Source organism: Megascapheus bottae, chromosome 13 (assembly GCF_031878675.1).
Source record: "Megascapheus bottae isolate mThoBot1 chromosome 13, mThoBot2.hap1, whole genome shotgun sequence".
In the NCBI taxonomy this organism is placed as follows: Eukaryota; Metazoa; Chordata; class Mammalia; order Rodentia; family Geomyidae; genus Megascapheus; species Megascapheus bottae.
Genome location: NC_143521.1, coordinates 1,251,912 through 1,274,174, shown reverse-complemented (window position 1 = coordinate 1,274,174; position 22,263 = coordinate 1,251,912). Strand labels below are relative to the sequence as shown.

Sequence of the window (22,263 nt, the reverse complement as noted above, 5' to 3'; positions counted from 1 at the left end):
ACGGTTAATATGGATTTCATTGCTCCTAAAAGCCTGAAAGTTGCAATGCCTGAGCTGCCACTGTTGCATCATCGTCCTACCTCTCTGCCACCACCTTTCCTTTTAAATGAAGGAGTTTTAGTAGGCTGACATACAAAACTACTGAGATTCATAACTTTTGCATTGCTTTAACTAAATTTTTTAAAGTTTGTTTCTCTGTTTTTACATTTAAGGATTGGAAGTATGCTTTTAGTTTGCTCAATATAACTATAAAAATTGCATGCATATATGTGGATGGCTATTAGCAAACTATTTTTATATCTCCACTAAATAACAAATACACTAATGTCATGATATCACTTCCACTTGTGGATATACATATTTTTCCAAATATCTTATCAGCTACTCTCCTAAGGATATTTTTTATTGTCTATCCAATGTGTTTTGAAATTTTTGAGATTTTTTTGTGTTGTATAATGTTAGTGAAAATGCTGGGTCACTGATGAAGAGATTTTCAACTTTCATAAATATTATGCATCCCATATGTGCAAAGAGTGGAGATTACAAATATTGTGCAATGAACAAACCCTTAGTAAGAGAGAAAAAAGAGAGAGAAATACAATAAACAAAACATTAGGAAAACACTAGGTTACAAATAAGCTAGAAACGATGAGTCCTAGAATGAAGATTCACAATTGGATGGCGACTTGAAGGAACTTTTGATCTTGCCACCATCTATAAAGTAAAGAATGTGATTTTCCTTCCAGGAGCAGGTGGCCCCCGGACCAAATTCCATATATTCAAGTCTGGCAAGATCTAGACAAAAGCCTTTCATCTTGGCTAAAACACTTGTTAACTTCTCAGGAGCAATCACAGAAAAGAATCCTGGCTGTGCAAGACTGCCCGGATAAAACAGGGCAAAGTGAAACTAAAACCTCAGCCTCAGCAACTTTCTACCCTGTTTTGCAGAGTGACGTTGAGGAAAATTTGATTCCCCGATCCCCTTACCAACCAACAACAATGCCTGAGAATGCTGTGGCTAAGCCACCACTATTACCAGATGAGGGGAGGGAGGCATCAGCTGTGGAAAGGCCAGCAGCTGGGACCCGAGGGAGAACTAACAGAGTAGCTACCACAGGGCTGGCAGATTCAACTCTCCTGACCCTGAGTGCTGCAGGGCCCCCTAATGGGGCTGGTAACCAGCCCTTTCACTATTGGCCCTTTTCTATTAGTGATTTGTATAACTTGAGAACCAAAAATGCTCGATTTTTCTGACAATACTAATGATGTAATTAGCCTTCTAGATACTGTTTTGTTCACTCATCAACCTACCTGAACAGAATAACCACAGATTTCTCAGCAGAGACCATGCAAACAAGAAGAGCTTGGAAGGACGTATGCCATGCCCTGAACACAAACAACTACCAACCAAGAATACTGTACCCATCTAAGCTCTCATTCATAACTGGGGGAATAATAAAAACCTTCCATTCCAAGGAAAGGTTGCAACCAAACCAGCTAATTACCACAAAAACTTAAAAGCCACAGATGTTAATGAAATTTTAAAAAAATGGTAGGAACTTATATTTCTCAATCCTAATCCTCAATATCAATTTACTTAACTCTCCAATTAAGCACCATAGACTGTCTAGTTTAATAAAAAAGCAAGATCCATTGTTCTTCTGTCTTCAAGAGACACATCTTGCCCCCTAAAACAAATGTATTTTGAAACTGAGAAGTTGGAATAAAATCTATCAAGCTAATAGCCCCCATAAACAGGCTGGAGTTGCCATCCTCCTATCAGATAAAATAGACTTCAAACTAAAATTAGTGAGAAGAGGCAAAGGAGCTTATTACATACTAATAATGGGAACTCTACTCCAGAAGAATATAACCATCCTAAATATCTATACACCTAATGTTGGAGCACCAAACATCATCAAGCAAACTTTACTTTCACTAAAACTACACATAGACTCAAACATAGTGATTGTTGGTGACTTTAACACACCACTCTCACCTATGGATATATCTACCAGGCAAAAACTCAACAGAGAATCCTCAGAATTGAACAGTCTTATAGACTTACAGACATCTTATAGTCTTACAGACATCTGCAGATTCTTCCACCCAGCAACATCAAAATATATCTTTTTTTTCCAGCAGCACATGGAATATTTTCTAAAACAGAACACATTTATGGCATAAAGCTAATTTGTGCAGATTCAGAAATACTGAAATTATTCCCTGCATTCTCTCAGATCACAAGGGTATCAAATTGGAACTGAAGCTCAATCTCCACCAACAAAAAGCCTATAACTCATGGAGATTTAACAATACATTGTTGAATCACCAATGGCTCATCAAGGAGATCAGAACAGAAATTCAACAGTTTACGATATTTAACAAAAAGGAGCACACAAAATACCAGCTCCTTTGTGCCGGGGCCAACCGGCAGCAAACCAGGGTTCGCAGATTGGGGTTCCTGAAATCGGGGGCAAGGACTAGGAAGAAATAGAAGAGAGACAGACACACCGGGTCCGGGATGTCCGCAGTCCAGGTAAAGACTGCCGCGTTTATTTTTCACTCCCGCTTTTTCCCTCCTCCAGACCCAGGGAACCTCCAGGTGTTACATTCATATGGTAATTCTCAGGTCATTTACATAGAATAGGGCCAGAAAACAATAAGGCAATAAAGCCATCGTCTGATGCAAGTCAAGGTACAGTTTGATTCCACTCTGGCTCCCAACACCTTTGGGATAAAGAAAAGGCAGTACTCAGAGAAAAATTTATAGCTCTGACTGCCTACATTAACAAATAGGAAAAATTGAAAATCAACCATTTAATGGTGCACCTTAAACTCTTGGAAAAAGAGCAACAAACCAACCCCAATTCCAGTAGAAGAAAGAAAATTATTAAAAATCAAAGCAGAATTAAATAAATTAGAGTCCAAAAAAACTATAGAAAGAATCAACAAAACAAATAGATGGGCCAAAGAGTTAAAGAGAAACTTCTCTGAAGAAGAAATAACAATGGCCTATAGACACATGAAGAAATGCTTGACATCTCTGGCCATAAAAGAAATGCAAATCAAAACAACTCTAAGATTCTGCCTCACTCCAGTTAGAATGGCCATTATCAAGAAATCTGATAACAATCAATGCTGGCGGAGATATGGCCAGAAGAGATCACTACTACACTGGTGGTGGTTTGTAAACTCGTTCAACCACTGTGGAAAGCAGTATGGTGATTCCTCAAAAGACTAAACAGAGCTCTCCTATGATCCAGCAATTCCACTAGTTGGCATTTACCCAATAGTCCAGAAACAAAGACATAGTAAAGCCACTAGCACAGTGAAGTTCACTGTAGCACTGTTTACCATAGTAAAGACTAGGAATCAACACAGATACCCCTTGGTAGATAATTGGATGAAGAATATGTGGCTAAATGAAATGACCTCCAGGCTATGGAAACAATGTGTGAGTATTGTTCTTAATTTACTATGTTATTTCTCATCTCTTTTGTTGTCCCTTGGTTATTTCATACTGTTGCATATCTTATCTTGTTATATGTTATATTATATATATGCAAATATGATTACTTGAAATAGGATAGCGAAGGGGGAAAAACAAGATGAGGTGAGGGAGTGGTGGGAAGGAAATGGGGACAAAAATATGAGAAGGGTATCAGTGTCTGTGAAGTAATGCATCTTCTATCTTGTTAATATAATGTAACTCCTATTAATAAAAATAAAAAAAGAAAAAGAAAAAATGGGATTGACCCCCTTTGAAATTATGTTTGAATTATGATTGACTATTCCTAGTCAATCAGAGGATGTATTAACTGGGTTTGATGATTACGAACTCCTAGCTTCCCTTAAAGCCCTGCAACAAATTCACCAGGAAGTTTGGCCTTGTTCGCCTCCGGATCATCATGTGACCCTCATCGACTGTGGCCCTGGGATTGCAGTACTGGATCCTGGTAAAGTAGACACTGACTAGGAAACCTGGAACCCAGATTGAAGTGACCCTATATCATAATCTTGATGACCACACATCATAACCTTGATGACGCCCACAGCACTCAAGGTTGACGGTGTTGCTACCTGGATCCATTATGCTCAGGTGTAATCAGCCTTTTTTTAAATTCTTTCTTGTCCTCATGGCTTTGGGAATTGAAACCAGGGCCACAAACTGATTAGGTAAATGTTCTCACAAACTGGCTCATTACTCTAGCCTTTCTTTCTGTTCTTAAAAATTGTAGGGGCAGGGAGTTTGGCCTAGTTGTAGAGTGCTTGCCCAGCATGCAGAAAGATCGGGTTCAATTCCTCGGTACCACATACATAGAAAAAAGGTGGAAGTGGTGCTGGAACTCAAGTGGTGGAGCTCTAGCCTTGAGAAAGCCCAAAGACAGTGCTTAGGCCCTGAGTTCAAAGCAAAGGACTGGCAAAAAAAAAAAAAGGTGATTTTTCCAAAATACTCTGTATACGTTGTAGAACAAGCTTACCAAAGTGCATCAATAACTTTACATTCAATATTATAGTAACAATTGGTTTATTTTAGCAACACTTGATATTTTTTCTCTCTTTTTTATTGTAATGTATAGAAGGGTTACAGTTATCTTCACCAGATAGTAGGTGCATTACTTCTCACACAATGATACCCCTTCTCATGTTTTTGTCCCCATTTCCCTCTCCCCCACTCCCTCCCAAACATCTTGTTTTCCCTCTTCCTTTTTCTATTTCAAATAAACTAATATACAATGTGCCAGGTAACAAAGTCAGATACTGTAACAATGTGAGATTAACCAAAGGGCAACAAAAGAGAAGAGAAATAACGTAGTCCATTAAGAACAACAATCACCACTGGGCCGGGAGTTTGGCCTAATGGTAGAGTGCTTGCCTAGCATGCACGAAGACCCAGGTTCGATTCCTTGGTACCACATACATAGAAAAAAGCTGGAAGTGTTGCTGAGGCTCAAGTGGTAGAGCTCTAGCCTTGAGAAAGTCCAAGGACAGTGCTCAGGCCCTGAGCTCAAGCCCAGGACTGGCAAAAAAAAAAAAAAAAAAAAAAGAACAATCACACAAGATAAGGTTCTTGTTTCCATATCCTGGAGATCCTCTCATTTAGCCTCTTCCTCTCCGGCCTTATATATCTAGGTTTTGAGATATTGTGACCCTCTCCTAGAGGAGTCCTACATTTATACTAATTATTACAAATGAGAGAAACCATTGAGCCTATGTTCTTGGGTCTGGCTTACTTCACTTAATCTGATTTTTTCCAAGTCTTTCCATTTCCTTACAATTAGGGCAATGTCGTTCTTTCTGATGGCAGCATAGAATTCCATTGTTTATAAATACCACATCTTCTTGATCCAATCATCTAATGAGGGGCATATGGGTTGGTTCCATATCTTTGCTATGGTAAATAACACTTGACAATTTTTAAAGCGAACATATTTAAAAATATTGAATTCTCCAATTTGGTCTTACTTTCTTGCTGTTGCCTCTCTGTCACTACTAGACTAGTCAGTTTTAGTATAGCTATTTCTTTTTTATCTTTTGTGAGATTTTGTGAGAGTTGATTGTTTTGAAGGTCTTTCAAATTTTGTACTTTTTATTTGACAGTGTTTATTTGTTGAATACCTTTACATATGCTTTTATGGTTTTTCACTTATACATTTTTATGTTTTTAATGCATGCATTTTTCACCCTCAAAAGTGGCAATTCTGTTTCTTTCTCTCCCTCCTTTGCTTTCTCCCTTCCTTTGTCCATTGCTACCTTTCTCCCTTTCTTTTTCTTTCTTTCCTTCCTTTCTTTCCTTCTTTTTCTTCTTGCTTTTCTTTCTTCCTGTCTTCTTCTCTTCCTTCACTTTTTACCTTTCCTTCTTTTTTACCTTTTTTTCCTTTTCTTCCAGGTTTGTATGAATTATCTCTGCTTACTCATGGGTTATTTTGTGCAAGACAACTCAGATAATGAGAGTAGAGGAAATGAAAGTTTATCCTCATTCAGTTCATTAATTTAGATGAAATCCTTTTCATGGCATCTCTGGAATATTGTTGTGGGCAGAGCTTTGTTTTGAGTGACTCCTTCAGAAACAAGTTCTCATTTTTAAGTTTTTATAATTTTGTTTTAGCACTCTTTAACAATATATGCATATTAATGTACAACTGGATTAATTGCATGATATTTTCCTGTACCTTCAAATTAAATATATGACAGTAAGAGCATGCCTACATGTATGTCACTTTTAAATGTCTTGATGTTTTAAATAATACAGTTTTCATAATATTAACTCACATGGCTGCCCATTTCTGGTGTTCTTTTTTCTTATTTTTTTACCCTTGGATTCAACAAAAGTTTTGCCTTCTGCTTATCTTCTAGTCCTTTGTACTCCATCAGCAATAAATGTGGATAGATACAGAAAGCTCCATTGAATTAAGCTCATTTTGTTTGAATTTTGAGTTAGCACTTGCATTTGGGATAATCTTTCAACAAATGAGTTTAATGAAATAGTGGATATATTTTACAAGTGTTGTAGTTGATTTGGGTAAGTTTATTTAGCTGCCATCTAGAATTAGAAGTCTTAAGGAATTTAATTTAACTTTAATCATTTGAGTTGTTCTAATTACACAAAATGTTAAACTCATGGGCATTGATTTGTATTTAGCACTTCAGTTTCAGAATATAAAATGAGACTTTTTAAAAAAAGTTTATGAATATATTTACTGAAATTTTTGACTAATTTTATAACATTTAAAAAATTATAATACATCAGCAGTATTAAGCTATTGAAATATTTTTAAATAAGTTACATTGTATACTCTTTGCTTCCCTTGTTCCCTTTTTTACTTCCTTTTTTTATACTGCTATTCAAAAATGTTCTTAATTTTAATTAAGCTTCATTTACTTTAGTCATTTTTGGTAATCTTTTTTTTGCCCAGAGCCCACCGCATACCACATTACTCTTACTCATATCATTAACAATAGATGGGCTTTATAGGCATGTGTAACCACATCCCACTTATTTGATCTTTTGAGTTATGTTAACGTTTTGCCCATTTAACCTAAAACCATGATTCTTCTGATCTTCCACTCCAAATAACTAGGATTGAAGGTATAAGTCATCACAATTGGCCATGCCATTTTAAGCTTTAATATGTAGTAAAAGAAATGAAAACTTACAAAGTTGACTAAACTTGCATATGTATACATATATATATACATACATACATATATACATATATAATATGTAAATATACTGACACTTGAAACAAAGACTACGTGTCCTAACGACACACACACACACACAACACACACACACACACATAGTTTATCCCTTGATTAAAATCTCACAGTGGGTGCCGGGAGTTTGGCCTAGTGGTTAAAGTGCTTGCCTAGCATGCACGAAAGCCCGGGTTCGATTCCTTGGTACCACATACATAGAAAAAAGCTGGAAGTGGTGCTAAGGCTCAAGTGGTAGAGCTCTAACTTTGAGAAAGTCCAAGGACAGTGCTCAGGCCCTGAGATCAAGCCCAGGACTGGCAAAAAAAATAAAAAATAAAAAATAAAATCTCACAGTGATTTGAAAGTTGGGACAAATATAATGAGATTTTTTTGTGTGTTTTATTTTTAGAGAATTTATTAACATTGATTATTTCATCATATTTCAAATGACGTGTTTAACAAATAAGTATTCAAGAAGGGAATCTCTATATACAATCACTGGCAATTAATTTTTAGAACATAATCAAATTAGGCTAAGGGTTTGTATATCATAGATACATATTAATTATGTAATAAAATATTATGTCTATAGAGTCATAAGCTTTTATGTCTATGTAGTTGTGTTTGTATTTCCTGTACCATGTCTATAGCATTGGGAATGCATATATTGAGTCCTCAATGGGGTGATGTCATCCTTTATGATGGCAGTATAGAATTCTATTGTGAATAAGTACCACATCTTCTTCACAGTTCTTATTCTGAAGAATATTAGGCATGATATATGACAGGGACTGTTGGAGATGTTGATCTGGGTGTGTTCTGTTGCCTTGTACTGCAAGCTATGGTGCTATTCTCTGATTAGCTGCTCTCACTCTGATACTGTTACAGGTTGATGAAGTCATTCAATATAACATTTATGTTTCTTATTAAATACAGGATCATTTATGAAATTTTTACCCACGTGAGAATGCATATCTAAATTGCTTACACTCTATCATCTTAAATAGATTTAATAATGTGATACAGTTCTGCTTGCATGTGCATGTATATACATATACATATAGTAGTATACACCTCCCCCACATATATAAACATATATGTATATACACATATATACATTTTACACACACATCCAAAATATTAGGACTATAGTAATCATGTTTTCATTATTTTCAAGTTTTTTTTATTTAGAAAATACTTTAGTAGATCCTATAAATAACCCCATGTAGGTAAGACCTTACTACTTATTTAATATGTGTATTTACCATCATCCAAATGGAAAAAAATGTTTAACATTGCTAGACCAATGTGGGGATTAATTTCTGTATGGTAGTGTCAGTTCAGTGCAGCAAACAAGGATACATTCTCCAAAGTAGACAAGACAGCTAAAGTTGGGCCACGAGCATGGCCTAAAGGTACAATGGTTGCCTAACATGCACAAAGCCCTGTGTTTGATTCCTCAGTACCATATATACACAAAACCCCAGAAGTGGTGCTGCAGCTCAAGTGGTAGAGCACTAGCCTTGAGAAAGCCCAAGGGCAGTGTCCTGGTCCTTTGTTCAAGCCACAGGATTAGGGGAAAAAAAGACAGATAATGTCTCTGAAAATTTAAATATGAATGGATATATACATACACACATACACACAGAGTGAGAGAGAGAGACCAATAATAACATTATGTTATGTATCAATAGCTGTAACAGCTTTTCCAGGTTCTATAGACATCTGAACAAAATTAGAGACATTCAAGAACACACTATTACTAAAAAGTATCTATTAGTAAAAAAGTATCCATTGAGACTTGCTTTTAACAGATTATATTTTCTTTTACTTCAAAAAAGTGGGAAGAAGAGTATGACTATTGTTTTTCTTCTCTTTCAAGTTTACTAGCATATTCAATAAATTGCATTTGTATGGCATACTTTATAATAAAGTGTGTTATTGATTTTGTCCTGACTCTAACATAACGTACTTTAAGCACACTTAAACTAGTCTCTGACAGCTGGGTGCTTTTGGCTCATGCCTGTAATCCTAACTATTTAAGAGGCTGAGATCTAAGGATTGCAGTTGGAAAACAGCCCTGGCAGGAATCCCAGTAAGACTCTTATCTTCAATAAAATACTTTAAAAGCTGGGAAGTGATGCTGTGGCTCAAGTGGTAGAGCTCTTGCATTGAGCTAACAAAAAGCACAGGGACAGTACTCAGTCCCAGAGTTCAAGACCCAGGGCCCAAATGTACTCATACAAAAATGAGACAGTGCAAAGAAATAAAGAAATATTGTCAAGGGATGTTTGACCATTGACACAGTTAGGAAGATGTTTCAAAATTATAACTTAAATGTATTTATTCCACAAATAGACTATATCCATCAGTAATTTCTGTGGAGATATTTAAATTGCTCAAATTTCAAATTGAATAGGAAAATAAAGTATAACTATAAAGCTAGCTTAAGCAAGAGTGGAACAGCATTTCTTAAATTGAAATGATGTTTACCCTTTGGCTTCCTTGTTACTTCTTTTGTTTTAAGCCATATACTGTAAACATTTTAAATCAGGACAGTTATACTGATGTGAATAAAGTTAGGAGAAAAGTTTTTTTTTTAAAGAAATAAAAATAAAGGAACAGAACGCAACTGAGCTTTATATGATAGCTGCCTTAGGCTAGGAATCAATCAATCTTAGGCTGAAGCAATCAATCTCCCCAAAAGGAAAATGTCTAAGTTATCTGTCTGTGCAGAGATATTGCATAGAATTTCAAAATGAGTTGGAAAAGGAGATACTGTCCTTTTTGGCAGTTTTATACTAGTAGGTAGTATGTTTAGCGATTTGTGAGAATAGAACATAATTTGACAATCTCATAAGAATATAGTTTATACATATATGGGAAATAGACTTGTCAGATGGAAGGAATGGAGAGAATCTAATACTAAGGGTTTTATTATTGAAATGTTGAAGGAATAAAGGTAGAATTATAACAGAAGTTAAATAATTACCTACAAGTTTGGAAAAGGTAGGGTTCAAGCACCTCAGTGAAGACTGAACCCAGCTTTTAGAATGGTCCTGGATTGTTGTTGGGGCCTAGCCTCCATCTCTGAGCCCTGATTCTGGCTCAGCTGCAATTAAAGGGCTTTGCCTAGGCATTCGGTCTTTTGCATACCTCTCTTAAGGCATCTCTGTGTAAGTGACTCGATTGAACCCCCCGCAGTTTCGCAGCTAGTCTCGCGCTTTCCTGCACCTGTCCTGCCCAGTACCTGAAAGCCCCACCCAGACCCTTAGTGGTAGCACAGAGGCCCTCTTCCTATTGGCTAGCTTCCCAGTGCCCACCTTCTCCTACCCTAACAGTAGATAACTAATTGTCTGACGCAATAAAGTGAGGAGAGCATCGGAGAGCATCAGAGATCAGCAGAGATCAGCAGAGAGATCTGATGCGCTTTCATGGTTAACACTGATTCTGACTCAGCGTGGTTTTTTCTTCCCCGGTGATTGGGGGAGGGCTGGGTCTTCGACACTTACCATCTCGCTCGGCTCCCGGGGGACTACAGGCTGGCCCTGTGTGTCCCTCCCCGTTCCTGTGTTGCTGCCCCGGAGAGGAGCAACAGATTGTAATCAGCCTAAACTCACACGGCCAGGGATGGGTTTGCAACTCAGGAAAAGAGAATGTTCCTTACATGTGTGACACACACATGGCATGCACGTACACACACACACACACACACACACACACACACAAGCACACAGTTAAGTGTTTGATTTAATCAGATCCAACCAGATGTAGCTACACAACAATAGCATTTCAAATTGTAGGTTATTTTGCATGATGAAGTAAATTTGTCATATGTATTTCATGAAACAAATAGTCCCGTTTTGAGACATAATGTCATGAGGCTCTGGTTATTTTTTCAACATAGATATTTGAATATAGTATTCTCATTTGATTTAACAATAGGTTTGTAAAGTTATGATTCTACCAGACTAGATACCTGTTCCCCAAAGTCTGAGAGATTTTATCCTTAATTAATCAGCATGAAGTTATGGCTCAAATAGTAGATGAGTAGGGGTGTGAGGTACCAAGTTCAAGCCTTAGACCAGGCAAAAATGTAACAGGAAAAATAAACATACCTGTGATTTACACTCATTAAAATTCACAAATTTATCTACTTGGAGATTATATGTTTTTTCTTTTAACTTGATCAATGAACATAATGAAAACAAAAATATTTGGCATTTTTGTTATTAGTTCTACTAATATTAGCAACTCATTAGTAAAACAAGTGAGAGCATTAATTCTCAGCAGTAGGCTTGAATATTTTATTCACTGTAAATGAGATTGCATTTATTCATATGAACCAGATAAGAATATATTTGTATTTCTTAAGTAAATAGATTTTTATACTTGAATGAACACAGTATTAAGTGTCTTGTTTGAGTCTTAATAAACTGCATAGTAAAGTCTGCCTCTCAATGTTTATTCAGGCATAAGCAGACTCCTATATAGCCACATTACATCTTGCTGAAAATGGGAGCAAAATATCACAGACCTTTGTCTATTCAATTGCAAAGAGAAAATTCATAACTCTACTCTTTTCTGTTATTCAAATAATACTTTTTCTCTTTAGAAAATCCTTGCTTCATTTTTTTATTAAGTATCACACTTACCTTTGTTAAAAATTGATAATGATATACTGAAATATGATAATAATTTTAATTCCCCATGAGAATTGCTGAGATGATATTCAATTATGCATTCTTATGATTATTTTGCAAGCAATGTCAGAAAAATGGGTTTGCAAATTGGGTGAAGTAAAAAAATTCAAGGGTAATGGGAATGAGAATTTCTTTACCAAGTTCCACTAGTAGTGATTATAAGTTACCCAATTCTGCTTGCTTCATAATGATGTAATGATGTGTTAACTGAAAAATGAAAAAAACAATGCCCAAAACTAACATAATAAGCCTTACTGTTTCTGAGAAATTGAAGAACTATGATGTTGATTTGTGCAATTTTCATAAGCAGAATGAGTACAAAAATCTTTTTAAATTTAGTATATGATCCTTTCCTTCCCTTGAACTTACTTGGTAAATTTTACATTTTATAACAAGCATTGTTGCTTCCTCACCCTTCATGCTATCTTTTGGCCATTTCCTAAAAATCATAATGATCAAATCCTCCATTTTAATATATTTGATCCATCAAATATTTAGACACAGATGAGTCACTCACATTATTTGTCTTACAGTCCTATAGGTATCATTGCTCTGTTGATCAAAATTATCCATCATAGGTTTTCTTTCAGTCTCTTAAATTCTACTAAAATATTCTTAATCTGTTATCTTGTTTCTATAATGAGTAATTTTTAAAATCTAGTTTTACTGAAAATTCCTGACAAGTTCTATTTATATGTCATATTTTGTCTATGAAGAAAAGTAGAATACATGACCCAACAATATACCTCCCATTGATATAAAATGTATTTCAAACTGAAAGAATCAAAGGACAGTCCTCTTACCTTTTTTCATTGCTACCTAAGGGTAAGATGAAAATTATCTAATAAACAGTACTCAAATATTGGAGTCTCCAATATTTTTTATTAGACATTCCCACATCTTTACCTTTCCACAGTTTTCTACCTTTTAAAGAAAAAACACATTTCATTTTCCTAAAAATGTATTGTTCTTTGTTGACAGAATATGACATTACTGATCTGATTTATTCCTCTTTCAGAGGAATGCCTACTGCATTTATTAGTAACAGTCTATAGTGAATGTGGTCTATCTAACAAACATTAATAATATGGTAATTTTAAATCATTTTAGGATGTTAAGAAAATCTTTCTCTCATATGTAAATTATGAGTTTTAATAGCTATGAATCTTATACAAGAGTTCATTAATGTACTTATGACAGAGTACAATGAATGTGATCAGTTTTAATTCATACTGTGACTGAATAATGCTCTCATTTTATTTAGCAAAACGCATATTAGCATCACCAAAAGAAGTTATTTACTGGCTTACTTCATTATGTTCATCATATAGCTCTAAAAGATTAGTACTGAGTAGTCATTAAATAAATAATGATATATCAATTAACAATTGATTAATACAGTTAGTATTTTTCAGATCTTGGCACTGCCCAAGTATCTTGTTAACACAGTTTCGGTTTTACTAAATTACCATCACAAAGCTGGAATTTATTGTTTATTTCATTTTCTGTGACTTTTTGGAAATCATTGAGCCCTCAATCATTTTATCTGGGACATGAAACAGTTCAATTTAATATACACATAATTGTTTTCTGTTTATGATTTGGATATTGTTACAAAATGATGAGTAACAGTATTCAGTAAGCATCCTATGCTATTTTAAAAACATTTTTGGGGATGGGACTTTGGCCTACTGGTAGAGTGCTTGCCTAGCATGCACAAAGACCCGGGTTCGATTCCTCGGTACCACATACATAGAAAAAAGCTGGAAGTGGTACTGAGGTTCAGGTGGTAGAGCTCTAGCCTTGGGAAAGTCCAAGGACAGTGCTCAGGCCCTGAGCTCAAGCCCAGGACTGGCAAAACAAAACAAAACAAACAAAAAAACCACAAAAAAAATTTTGTTCTCAAACAAAATAATAAAAACATAAGGATTCATATTTCAAACAAATAAAAATAACTAATTTTAAAAGACTACACATTTCTAGAGATATTTCTAAAAACAAAGTAGGAGACCGGTTTTAAAAAAAGAGGGAAGATGTCCTTTAAAATTGATAGTATTCTAGACAAACATTTAAGTGAATAAGTTAGTCAACAATGATTAGTATGTAGTTCAGAATTTCTAAAAAGAATATGACAGAAACAGGATCACAGCCTGGTGGTTGAGTGCTTACCTAGCATGCACAAAGCCCTGGGTTTGATTCCTGGATACCACATACACAGGAAAAGATAGAAGTGGTGTGTGGCTCAAGTGATAGAGTGCTAGCCTTGAGAAAGCCCAAAGATAGTGCCCAGGACCAGTGCGGGGAAAAAATAACAAAGAACATAACAGTTACGTTATCATACACAAGTTAGTTTGCAGAGAGTGGAGACTGAAAAAGATAACTGGTACCATATTTTCAGGTATCAATTGTCATTACAATCTGACTTATACAATAAAATTGTGATTTACTAATATTGGTTTTATTAGTAGCTATTTGGTATTGAACAATTTTATCTAGGCACTTCCTCCAATTTAGTCAAAAGTAGACAAAATTAAAAATATATTGTGTTAAATGATCTATAGCTGGAAAGGTTCCTCTGATTTAATGGAGGATTCCTATGTGTGAAGAGAAAAGGAGACATTTTAAACTTTAGGCATGGTCTGTTGCAGGTAAATTTGATGAACAATGTATTTCAGGCATAAAATGAATGCCCCTAATTTGCATCTATAAATAGAATATTGTTAAAGCAAAACAAAAGAAGTTAACTGTTTTCTAGATGAAGCCATCATCATTTATCTGTGATTTATACTCCAAAAAAAAAAACAGCATAAAAGGAGAACTTGGATGCTGGCGTAGAGACTGTAAGAATCCAAACAAAACCAGTTTTCCCATAACAACAACAAAAAACAACCTATGCTATGGAGATACCAAGGTCATTTGAAACTGATGTTTCTTTAAAGAGAAAATATTTAAAATATTTTATATATGTACAAATGTTCTGTTTCAATATTGGGTTTCATGCTTACTAGGCCAGTACACTTTTACCATTTCAGCTATTTTCAGGAGCCATCCTCCTCATTTAATTTTTTCCCTCTTTTTCCTTTTTCTTGGAGAGATTCTCCTGTGTTTTCCTGGGGCTGGCTCATAATAAAACATTTCTATCTATATCTCTTATGTATCTGCAGTCACCCATGCACACCAGTAAGTCTCTCTTTTTTCTTGAGATAGGGATCTCATTAACATATTATATAAGCCAAAAATAAATTATAATCTTTCTGATTTTTGTCTTCCTAGAATTACAAAGGTGTGCCACAGCACCTGACAAAGTATGTAAAAGGAAAGTTCTAGTGTTCCAATGTAAAAATAAGTGAAAAATCTTGGTAGCCTCAATAGTAAGTAACAGGCAGTAAAAGTGAACAAGGCAATAAACTCTAAAGCTGAAATGCTGAAATAAAATGACTAGAATGAAAATAAACAAAGCCTTAATACATGAGAGTATCATTATTTATTATTATATTTTAAACAATCCGCAAGCTTCTATATTTTATAAATAGTTACATAGGAGTATTTAACACAGATTAGTGTTTTTTTTCTTTTTTTACATATTTCTCTTGTCAGACAATTCTATGAAAAAATCAACAGTTTACAATGTAAATTATTTGAGTCTAACAAGTGAAATCAGTGGGTAAAAATATTTAAAACAGCATTTTCAAAATTGTGAATTGTGTGAAATAAAATATATTAAGTTCAGTTCTAACGAATTCTTATTAATAAGACAGCGAAGCAAAGCATTATCTTAGCCTTTCAACAAAAACAGAAAATTCTCAACATAGAAATAGTGAAACAGGGAAACACATAAGGAAAAACATAGAGATGAGAAAAACAAAAACAAAATACGAGAATGCAAATCTATCCAACCATAGGAATAGTTTCATTTAAGTTACCTATAATAAGCCCTGATCAACAGAAAGATTGTCAGAAAGGATGAAACAAGAAGGATCAGATATACTCTAAGAAAGTGTGGACAATCTAACTGGGGAGAGGTAAAATCTAATTTTTACTTCTTTCTCAGAAATTTCTTGAACTCATTAAAACAGTTACTAATCCTATTGCTGTTTTTATTGGAGGGGGTGGAATTTTTTAGTTTGCTGTATATTTAGGACTTTAGATTAATAACTGATGTAGCATATATACACGATAAAATTTTACTCATCCATCCATTAAAAAGAATGATAGTGTGCCATTTGTAAAGCAATAGAAAGACATGTGAAGTAAGCCAGATCCAGACACAGAGGTTAAATGTTTTCCCTCCCTTATATGTGGGAGCATTACTTATTGTTAAGATGACTTCTGCTCCAGGCTGGCTTCTGACAACAATCATTTTAAATTTTTATTGTTGGGGCAATGCATAGAGGGGTTACAGTTATATTCATGAGGTAGTGAGTACATTATTTTTTGAACATTGCTACCCTTTTCCATGTTTTTCTCCTCCTTTCCCTCCACTCAAAGATTTCCAAGTTGTAAAGTTCATTTCCAAGATACTGTCCCATGAATATCGCTGTTACACTGGCTCACTTTTGTCATATCAATTTATTTTTCCCTTTCTCTTGTCTGATTCAAATAAATAAATAAATACATATATATACCGCCCACCATGTAACAAAGTCAGATATAAAAACAAAAGGGATAAACTAATAGAGGGGTGGGGAACAAGTAAAGAAATAAGTTCATACCAGGTGTGGTGGCTCATGCATGTAATCCTAGCTACTCAGGAGGCTGAGATCTGAGGATCAAGGTTCAAAGCCAACTTGGGCACAAAAGGACCTCTTATCTCCAATTAACTTCTAGAAAATGGAAGTGGGGCTTGACTCAAGGTCAGGGCCTTGAGCTGAAGAGCTCAGGGGCAGTGCCCAGGCTGAGTTCAAGCCCCATGACCCACAAAAAATATAAATAAATAAAAATAACTTCACACACTACATTAAAAACAACACACCTATTGTTTCCCTTTCCTGGAGTTCATTTTGTATAGGCTCATTCTATAAGGCCATGTGCACATTGTTTTTGAGCTATAGTGTTTCTCTGTTAGGAGAATTCTAGACATAACAGTAATTGTTACAAATGAGGGAGACCATGGAGCCAATGTTACTTTGGGTCTGGCTTACTTTACTTAATATTTTTTTCCAAATCTTTCCATTTCCTTATGAATGGGGCAATATCATCTTTTCTGATGGCAGCATAAAATTCCATTGAGTATATAAACCCATCTTCTCGATCCACTCAGCTACAGATGGGCATTTAGGTTGGTTTCATATCTTAGCTATGGTGCATAATGCTTCAATGAACATGGTTGTGCTGGTAGGTTTAGTATGGCCTTGATTACAGACATTTGGGTAAATGCCAAGGAGTGTTATTGCTGGATCATAGGGATGCTCGATGCTTAGTCTTTTGAGGAACCATTACACTGCTTTCCAAAATGGTTGAACAAGTTTATATTACGACCAACAGTGTAATAATGTGTTCCCTTTAGGCCACATCCACGCCAGCATCTGTTGCTTAATAATGGCCATTCTAACTGGACTAAGGTGAAATTTCAAAGTTGTTTGAATTGCATTTCTTTTATGTCCCGAGACCTTTATGTGTCTATAGGCCATTCTTACTTCCTCTTTAGAGAAGTCTCTCTTTAAATCTTCAGCCAACCTTTTAATGGGATTGTTGTTTCTTTGCAGTTTTGTTTTTCATAGATTTCAATTTTTTGTGCTCTAAGTATATTTTAGATATACCTTGTTTGTTGTCTGACTAATGAAGGTCTTCTACTCCATGGGCTTTCTATTTATCCTCCTAGCTATATCCTTTGCCATACAGAAGCTTTGCAGTTTAATGTAGTCCCATTTGGCCATTTTTTCATTGATTTGTTGTGTTTCTGGGACTTTAGTAAGAAAGCTTCAGCGTGGTGTGGTGGCTCATACCTGTAATCCTAGCTACTAAGGAGGCTGAGATCTGAGGATTGTGGCTCAAAGCCAGCCTGGGCACTAAGTCCCAGACTCTTATGTCCAATGAACCACCACAAAACTGGAAGTGATGCTGTGGTTCAAGGGGTAGAGTGGTAGCCATGAGCTGAAGAGCTCAGGGACAACACCCAGCCCCAACATTCAAGTCCATGACAAAGAAACAACAACAACGAAGATTCAACCTGTGTCAAGGAGCCCTACTGTATCTTTTATTCCTTCCAGTAAAATTTTCAGACTACCTGTTTTTACTTCAAGATCTTTTATGTACTGTTTACTTTTGTTAATCTTTTATTAGACAATTTTAGGTTGTTAATTTTGACCCATTTTGTTTATCAAAAAATCACATGCTTCCTTTCAAAATATATAACTAGATGTCACCAGATGAGGCTATTGACATTTACATGATGATAGTTTACCAAATATTTCATTTTCCTACTCAGCAAATGAACAATTAACTATTTTTAAGTTGGTCTAAAAACAGTTAAAACTTCTGTTTAGAAGTCATAACACATTTAGAATTTTGAAAACAATCATTTTTCAACTTTATCTCTATTAAATGATTGCAAGGTCCCAAGGAGTTTAAATATGAAGTGAAGAAAAATATAGCAAGAGAAGTATGATTTTTGGAGAATGATTAAGCTCACTTTCCTCAGTTATCTATTTAGAAAGTGAATTTCTGAAACAAAGATTAACAACAAATCTAAAGAAATAAAGACAGTAAATATCAAATACAAAGTAAACTACTGAAACTTATATGGGTGAAATAATTATACATATAAAATTATATATACTGGTTTATATGTTATATATTAAATAGATATAATACAATACATATTATATTGTTGGGGTAAAATGTCAACGGAGCCCAGGAATAATCTCGGGAACACAGACTCTAGAGACCAGACGCCAAGTGCAGATCTAACTTTAATTTAGAAAACATGCTCACTAAATACATATCGAGGTGTGGCCGCCACATCATACCAGCAGCAAATAGGGACCTCCTTGAATGTGACTATTAGCCTATGTCACTGAGTGTGCCCAGGAGCATACATGCCAAAAGGCATAGAGTTGCGGAGGCACAGATAGCAACCTGGGCTTCTACACCACTAGTTAGGAAGTCCCACAGTTCCCCCTTTTTCTTTATTTATGGACATTCATAAAGATTGTAGGATGGGGCCCAAACAGTGCACAAAGACATTAGCTGGATGGCATCCAGGAAAAAAGCAAACACGGGTCTGTCCTGCTGCTATGGAAATAAGCATGGTGAGCCAGAGAGGACTAGTGCTAGGTGGGTTTCTCATGGGTTTGGGGTAAACAGAAATCATGATACCCTTTTAAAGGCACAGCTCCCATGTCCTCCCCAACGTGCTTTGAGGGAAGACAATACGGTTGCATTTCCTATGATTGTATTGTTCATATTCATATCATGGTCCCATACCTGGGGGTCAAATTTATTACTCCAGGCCTCCACAGCTCCTGTTTCTTCTGGTTACCATGCCGGGGTAGACATAGGATGAGGTAGCTTTGAGGGGAGTGTGGAGGCAGCATCCGTGGCATCCATATCCAGCAGAGAAGTCACCCAGGGTGGTTTTTCTGGATATGTTGGTGTCCTGGCTGTACTGGTGAGGTCCTAAAGGTAGTGGCAGAACACAGGCCAGCTGGCTGCTGCTGGCAGCAGTGTCGCTAAGAAGACATTTCGTGGTGGCACAAACTTGCAGATTGCCTGATCCTGAAACTTGAGAGTTAGCAGTAATAATGGCACAGATGAGTAAAACCCTTACCCCATTGTTAACAGAGGGGCCGGCTCCTGCCAGGTGTTAGTGATCAGGTCCTTCCATCCGACAAGGGGAAGTGAGGTAGGGCAAGTCTCATAGGGACTTTGCTGTGCCTGGGATGGCTCAGAACTGCAGTTTTCAGATCAAGGAGTCCTTTAAAAGGCCACTTTACTCCAAATTAAGGTAACACGGTGGTTAACACAGTAGTCTCTAAGCATGATCTTACCTGAAACTTGGTAAAGGCCAAAATTACATCTGAATAAGGATCTGCTGTTCTTTTCTGTGGGCCCGCTGCAAACTTACAAACAAATTTACAATGGTGAACTACTGGATACTTTTACAAGCAATACAAGGGTGAACTGAAATAGCAATTAAACAATAATTTTTTTAGCCCTCATTTTCCTTTTTTCTCATTTTTTGAAACAAACATTTAGGATAACCTCACTTTCAAATTTTGTCCAGAAACCCAGCTCTAATTTTCATTAAAACTTTTAATACTTAACACGTTAGTTAAACATTTCTCTTAAAACTCTTTTTCCCCAATTTAATACATTTTAGGAGGCAAGTACAAGAAATACTAATCACATTACGCACTTTACCATCAGATTTCCAGTGTCGGTCTGCAAGAAAGGGACAGAATGCAGCCCTGTCCTTTCTAAAAATCAGACAGGCAAAGTTTTGTAACTGATAAATTCACATTTAAATGTCTGATACTTATCTCCAAATTTAAACACAAGGAAATAAATTCCAAGTTCCCTGATGCCTTTTGCTAAACAAAATGCAATGTTTACAATGTAAACACTCTATGCATTACAAAACTAGATTTTAAAGTAGTTCTTCTTTAAAACAATACAGTAATCCCTTGAGGCATTTGACTATTCTTGGAGTTTAGACTTAAATTTAATCAACTACCACTTTTTTGTTTGTAGTTTCAAGTATAATCTCACCATTGTTTAATCTTGAACATGTTTGCTCACACACATTCACACTCAAACATCTTAAAGCGTGCAAAATTAATATCGGCCATACATTTTCCAAAGTTTTCAAGAGATTCAAAAGATGCACACGCGCACACACACACAAAACACAAGGATCCGTATTTAGGACTGGTATCAATTTCAAAGACAAAACTGGACAAAAAAAATACCCTAGGAAAAACATGTAACATGAACAAGACAGAGAAGCAGATACCTTTAAGTAACCCCCAAACTTCTGATGGTATGCCCGGCCTTAAATTATCAGAGTGTCAGAAAGACCATGGGGCCCTGAACTCAGTGGGCGCCTCCCCTATGGAGATTTCCATTCTCTGTAGCCAGCCAGCAAAGGCCATTCTAAAGCAAAAGGGAAAGCAAAACCAGACTTTGACAGTGATTCAGAACTCATAACAAGAAAATTGGGCTCAGTCAGATACACTTAACACAAGAACATGAACTCAGATGAACATTCTCACCAAACAGCTTATTTAGATTTCAACATGTCTTGCCTGTGGGACTCGAACCCACACATCCTCTCAGACATGTCCTGTTATCAACAAGAACCCAAGAAGGGGGTCAAGGCATCCCTTGACCACCAGGCCTTACAGAGCTTGCTGCGTCCAGCTTTTCCTCTCCATTTTATGCCTACAGTGCACTTTCTAGAAAAAAAAATACAGACATACGGGGGGGGTCGACCAACTTCTTCTTATCTCCAGAGGTCTTTGTTTTTAACCTGGGCGTCTTTTCTGAAAAAGGTTGTTATAAGAGAAGGTAAAGGAAGACCACTGCTTATAGAAAAAAGTGATCCTTTATCTCAATAGCATAAATATACAATTTATTAGGAATTGATGAAAGACTTGGGAGCCCTAGTTGGATGGCCCCCATGGGCATATTTACTGGGGGGCAATCATGAAGAAACCTGTATTTGAAACCTGTATTTGCCTGACCCTTTTGATAACAAAAATGGGGAATTCTGAAGCTGTTCCTGTATTAATTTTAGTAGCTCCAATTGTTTTTCCTGCCAATAGGCCACTGCTCCACCCATGCAGAGTCATGTGATTTCTAAGTTAGGGAGAAATGGAAGCCGTGGGAGACTGGCCCCTAGAACTGGGGGAGCAGTTTTATGCCAATTTTCTCATACATAATGTAGTCATCATAGAATGCCGCAACATCCATATCTTGTTCAATATTTCTCCCAAGAGATTATTGGGCAGGTCCCTTAAGACTAGCAGCTGAACGCCTCTTGCCAGGGCAGAAACCATGCCAATTGTGAAGATGCTTCTAGGTTGCCTAAGCCCTGGAGCCAGGGCCTGCCGCGGAGTTTCTAAGAGATGGGAACTTCTTGTTTCCTAAGACAAGTTCTTTTAGCTCTAGTATCTAGTAAGGCCTGGGAGGAGATCAGAATTCCATGCAACACATTGGTGTTGCCCCTAACCTCAGCTCCATCATAAAAAAACATATCCCCAAAAGTAATCTGCCTTCTGATACTGAAGTTGTTGTAGGCTGTGTGGTTCCCAGATCCGCCAAGGCAGACTGCTGCCTGACTGAGGGTAAAGGAAGCATGGGAGAGGATTACTGAGAGAAGGGATCCCCACCCCAGGAGATTCCTGAGGAGGCTGAG

At 36.3% G+C, this 22,263-nt stretch overlaps 1 pseudogene; it reads right to left on the bottom strand.

Annotated features, from left to right (window-relative positions):
* The window catches only part of LOC150055406 (uncharacterized), a 31,236-nt pseudogene extending 9,332 nt beyond the window's left edge, over positions 1-21,904 (bottom strand).
* Positions 21,905-22,263: the final 359 nt, after the last annotated feature.